This window comes from Urocitellus parryii, chromosome 11, assembly GCF_045843805.1.
Source record: "Urocitellus parryii isolate mUroPar1 chromosome 11, mUroPar1.hap1, whole genome shotgun sequence".
NCBI lineage: Eukaryota > Metazoa > Chordata > Mammalia > Rodentia > Sciuridae > Urocitellus > Urocitellus parryii.
In genome coordinates, this window is record NC_135541.1 from 66213444 (window position 1) to 66219928 (window position 6485).

Below are 6485 nucleotides of genomic sequence, written 5' to 3' on the forward strand. Positions count from 1 at the left end.
TCAAGATAAGCAGAAAGTAAAAAAAGGAATTTCTCACAACTAAGCCAGCATTACAGAAAATACTCAAAGAAATACTACACATGAAAGCAATTAAAAAGAAAAACAAAAACAAAACTCCAGACCTTGTGAATAAACAAATCTCATTACAAGATAGCTAAGCAAATGAGATACAAGACTCAATTAAACATTAGAAGTAAATTAAAATTGCAGAAATCTCTCTATAATAATACAAAGGAAACTGAAAAGACACTGGGAGATGGAATAACCTCCCATGTTCATGGATAAGCATAATTAGTGTTGTTAAAATGGCCATATTACCAAATGTAATCTATGGACTCAGTGCAATCCCTATCAAAATACTAATAACACTTTTTAGAAACTAGAAAAGAAAAAGCTCTTGAAATTCATATGAAAGAATAAAAGACCCATAACAATTGAAGCAATTCTAAACAAAAGGAGCAATGCTAGAGACATCAAATAATTTCAAATTATATTATAGAGCTACAGTAAAAAAAAACAGTATGTACAGGTGAAAAATAGATATGAAGACCAATGGAATAGAATAGAAGACACAAAGACAAACTTACACAGATAGTCATCTAATGCTTGATAAAGGTGCTGAAAACATGTTGAAGAAAAGACAGTCTTTTGAACAAATGGTGTTGGTATTGATCCAAAAGAATTAAAGTCAGTATATTATAGTGATATATACATACCCATGTTTATAGCAGTAGAATTCACAAAGGCCAAGTTATAAAACTAGCCTAAGAGCCCATGAACAGATGAATGGATAAAGAAAATGTGTTATACATGATGGAATTTTAATCAGTCATAAAAATTAAATTATGTCATATGCAGGAAAATGGGTGTATCATTTTCCTGAGAGCATCAGGCCAAGTGAAATAAGCCAGACTCAGAAAATCAAGGGTCATATGTTTTCTCTCATATGTGGAAACTTGAAAGAAAAAAGGGAAAAAATGGTGGTGGTGGTGGGGGTCTCATGAAATTAGAAGACAGACCTCTAGAATAGAGGAAGGGGATGAGGGGGAGGAAGAAAGGGAGTAAATGGGGAGGTACTAGGGAATGAAATTGGTCAAATTATGATATGTGCATTTGTGAATATACTACAATGAATCCCACAATTTGTATAATTATAATGCACCAATAAAATTAAGATGTTTAGATAAGGTAAATGTACAGTTATAGCTCATTAACATTGTGTTTTAAAAATAAAGTGGAAGTCATTCTATAGTTCTTAGTTTTAAGAAAGCTGAAATTTTCTGGACTTTTTAAAAAAATTATTCTAATTAGTTAAATTAGTTACACATGACAGTAGAATGCATTTTGACACATTGTACACAAATGAAGCACATTTTCTCCTTCCTCTGGCTGAACATGGTGCAGAGTCACACCAGTAGTGTAATTATACATGCATATAGGGTAATAATGTCCATATCATTCCACCGTCCTTCCCATCCCATACCCTCTCCCCTCCCCTCACTACCCTCTACACAATCCAAAGTTTCTTTATTCTAACCCTGTTACCCATTATGGATCAGCATCCATTTATCAAAGAAAACATTTGGCCTTTGTTTTTTGGGGGGGGTTGGCTTATATCAGCTAGCATATGATTCTCCAGCTCCATCCATTTACCTGCAAATGCCATAATTTCATTCTTTTAAAAGACTGAGTAATATTCCATTGTGTATATATACCACAGTTTCTTTATCCATTTATCTGTTGAAGGGCATCTAGGTTGGTTCCACAGTTCAGCTATTATAAATTGAGCTGCTATAAATATTGGTGTGGTTGTATCACTGTAGTATCCTGATTTTAAGTTCTTTAGGTACAAAGGAGAGGGATAGGTGGGTCAAATGGTGGTACCATCCCAAGTTTTCTGAAGAATCTCATTACTGCTTTCCAGAGTGGTTGCACCAATTTGCAGTACCACCAGAAATGTATGAGTGTACCTTTTCCCTCTCATCCTTGCCAACACTTATTGTTTGTATTTTTGATAATCGACATTCTTACTGGAGTGAGATGAAATCTTAGTTTTGATTTGCATTTCTCTAATTGCTAGAGATGATGCAAATTTTTTCATATGTTTGTTGATCAATTGTATTTCTTCTTCTATAAAGTTTCTGGTCAGTTCCTGAGCCCATTTATTGTTTGGGCTATTTGTTTTATTGGTGTTAAGTTTTTTGAGTTTTTATATATTATATATTATATATTCATGCTCTATCTGAAGTGTGTGTGGTAAAGATTTTCTCCCATTCTGTAGGCTCTCTCTTAATATTATTGTTTCCTTTGCTGAGAAGAAGCTTTTTAGTTTGAGTCCATCCCATTTATTGATTATTAATTTAACTTTTTGTGCTTCAGGAGTCTTGTTAAGGAAGTTGTTTCCTAAGCTGACATGGTGAAGATTTGGTCCTACTTTTTCTTCTAGTAGGTGCAGGGTCTCTGGTCTTATTCCTAGGTACTTGATCCACTTTGAGTTTGTTTTGTGCAGGGTGGGAGGTAAAGGTTTAATTTCATTTTGCTGCATATGGATCTTCAGTTTTCCCAGCACCATTTGTTAAGAGGCTGTCTTTTCTCCAATGTATGTTTTTGACGCCTTTGTCTATATGAGATAACTGTACTTATGTGGGTTTGTCTCTGTGTCTTCTATTCTATACCATTGGTCTACATGTCTATTTTTCCACCAATACCATGTCATTTTTGTTACTATTGCCCTGTAGTATAGTTTAAGGTCTGGTATAGTGATGCCTCCTGCTTCACTCTTCTTGCTAATGATTGCTTTGTCTATTCTGGGCCTCTTATTTTTCCAAATAAATTTAATGATTGCTTTTTCTAGTTTTATGAAGAATTTCATTGGTATTTTAATAGTAGTTGCATTAAATCTGTATAACAGTTTTGGTAGTATGTCCCTTTTTACAATATTAATTCTGCCTCTTTAAGAACATGGTAGATCTTTCCATCTCCTAAGGTCTGCTTCAATTTCTTTCTTTAGTGTTCTGTAGTTTTCATTATAGAGGTCTTTTACCTCTTTTGTTAGGTTGATTGCCAAGTTGTGTTTTTTTTTTTTTGAGACTATTGTGAATGGGATAGTTTTCCTAATTTCTCTTGCAGTGGATTGATTCATCATTAATGTATAGAAATACATTTTATTTATGGGTATTGATTTTATGCCCTACTACTTTGATTAATTCATTTTTCAGTTCTAGAAGTTTTCTGGATCTTCTAAATATAGAATCATGTTGTCAGCAAATAGTAATGATTTGAGTTCTTTTCCTATTCATATTCCTTTAATTCCTTTTGTCTTATTGCTCTGGCTAGAGTTTCAAGGACTATGTTGAATAGAAGTGGTGAAAGAGGGCATCCCTGTCTTATTCCAGTTTTTAGAGAGAATGCTTTCAATTTTTCTCCATTTAGAATGATGTTGGCCTGGGGCTTAGCATAGATAACTTTTACAATGTTGAGGTATATTCCTATTAACCCTCGTTTTTCTAGTGTTTTGAACATGAAGAGGTGCTGTATTTTGTCAAATGCTTTTTCTGCATCCTGGACTTTTGTCTATTTATTGAGCATTAAATAATTGTCAGGTATTGATAAAAGCTTTATGATAATTGTTTTTTATTTAATTATCACAATAAGTCTTTGCAGTAGGAAGTACTTCACATCTTTATGTATGAAGAAATGGCCACAGAGAAAATAAGCCAAAATTTAGGACTAGTAATCTGAAGAAAAGGAATCGGAACCCTTTTTTGTCTGGTGGCAAGATCCAGGCCTTTAATTATGGCATCTCAGCATCTCTTTCTGGATTTGTAAGCAAATTAATTCTGACTTTGTCTCATAAGTGAAATAGAATATCTAACTCCCCACAATTCCTTTCCTTAAGATCCTTGTAGATGTGTGGAGTTTATTTCATTCTTCATGCCTTCATTTTCTGTGCTCAGTGTTTCTTAGTCTTCAGCTGTTTCAGGTGTGAAAATGAAAACTTCACTTTCATCAGGTAACTATAGCAGTCCTTGACATCTTGGATCAACAAAGCAGAAGACTACAGGCTATAAAGGAAACTTTATGTTTATTTTCCATAGTCTAAAATTTGCATTCACAGTAGGCCTTACTGAGTCTATTGAATATGACAACTTAGAGAAATGTAAATTGATCATACGGTGCATTTTATAGAAACCCATTTGTCTCTAAATGGGTTCACATGAGACATAGTTTATTCCACAGGTTGGCTTTCAAAGTTAAATCCCCCTAGAAAGTCAAAACTAAGAAGAACCAGACTTCATAAATGAATAATGATTTTTTTTCATTAATAACAAAACAGCTTAAAGTTGAAAGGTCCACTGGGCAGATCTGAAATGTGGGAACAATTCATAGTTGAGGTTCTAATGTTCCATTTAAGAAAAAAAATCTCTTTGAGGTATCATCAGACAAATTTTAAAATTCTCCACTACTGGCCATTTCCAAGTAAAGATGCCAGTTTGACCACACATTTTAAACATGTGTCTGGAGAATTTTATGTAGCTCCTTTTACAAACTTAAAGAGAAATATATTCTCTGTTACCAAAGAAAATTGGTCTTTGGGGAGAATTTAGAAATGGAAAAAATGTAGACAATGATCCACAAGTAAATACTGAAACAGTTTCTATTTGTACCTGTGCTTGCACTGGTTATAAGTTAGGCTCTTTTAAAGACTACACACACATGTTATGCATAAATGCAAAAAGAAAAGCAATAAGAAGGAACTGACCAGCGGGTGGTATAACATGGAATCTGTTGTTTTCCTAAGCACTTGTTGCCAAAGCCTGTCTTCATCTAAGCCCACTGGTGTGGTAAACCAGGTTCCATGAAAGACCACATTGACAGCCCCTTACTAGGGCAGTAAACAACAATGGTGGTATTGTAGCAACTCTAACCAGAGACATCTCTATTCAGATACAGGAGGAGCTTGGTAATTTTTACTTGAATTATCAGATAATTTGTTTCCATTTACTTAAAACTTATTGTAACCAATTTATTTTTTATTAGGGCATTATAGCCATACATAAGAGTTGGTTATATTTTGACAAAACTATACATGCAAGGAATTTGATTTCAATCCCCAGTCTCCCCTTTGCCTTTCCTCCTCCCTCTCCCTATTTTCCTTCCTCTACTCTAGTTTCCTTTTACTTGTTTATTTCTTTATTTTTGATTGGGTACTTTGTGCTTGATTGGTATGTTCTATGTATCCGTAAATTCTCTTTGGTACATTTAACATGATTTTGTTAAATTCATTCCATATTTCCTCCCATTTCCCATTCTTTCTTTCTCCTCTTGTTCTTTTCCTTCTACTCCACTGATCCTCCCTATATCTTTATAATAACCAACCATCCAACACCCACCCCTACAACACCTTCTTTACCTTATTTGCTCTAGCTTCTACATACCCACATTTTTTTTTTTTTGCACTTGGGATTGAATCTGGGGGTACTTTACCACTGAGCTACATCCCTGGTCCTTTTTATTTTTTAATTTGAGACAGAATCTTGCTAAATTGGTTAGGGCCTCACTAAATTGCTGAGGCTAGACTTGAATTTGTGATTCTCCTACCTTGTGTTCCCTAGCCACTGGGATTACAGGTTTGTGCCACCATGCCTGGCCCTACTTTTGAACTCACATATTTTGTCTGGGAATTTGCATCAATTTCTCCCTTTTAGAGAATTGGGAGTTCCAAAAGAACAATCTCAGCTGCTGTTGAAAAAGTGATCACTGGGACTCTAAACTAGAATTATAGGATGTGGTTCAAGGCCACAACCACAGGTTGGCAATTGGCAAAGGGCCTTCACCCTTTAGGCCAAAGGTCTAGCCCCTAGCACCACTGCTCTTGGAATGGAGGGATGGGAACTGGGCAGTGACAGATTTTTTTTTTCCTTCTTTCTGGTATCATTTGAAGAAGGAACTGTTTTTGGTGCTATCTAGACCATCTGAAGGCAGGCGTTGGGGCAGAGACCACCAGAGAGAAATTAAGTTGACTTTCACATTGTGAAATAGTTCTCCCCTACTCTGGACTAGTGAAAGCAATCAGGCCTGACTCAAGAGAAAGAGGAATGAAGGATGGATCATAATGTGGGCTTCAGGACCATTGTGTTCCCTCCTTACCAGAACTCAAGTCTGAGAATCGGGAGGGGCTAGCCTGGGTCTCTTCTTTTTGTGAAATATTGAAATAATACGGTGTACATTTCAGTGTGGTGTTTTTGTTTTTTTGTTTTTCACTATGACCTATGAAGTTGGTGTAGCTGTACATATCCACATGTACAGTTTATGCTTCTGAGTCTCAGAGAGGGTAAGGGACCTACTGCAAAGTGTTCAGGGCATCTATGATGGAGCCAGGATAGAGCTCTGTCCCCTGATTCCCCACTCTGAGGTATTCTATATAAAGCACATTAACTCTCTAAAGTCAATATTGTGAGGTTCACTACTGATTCACTTAAATC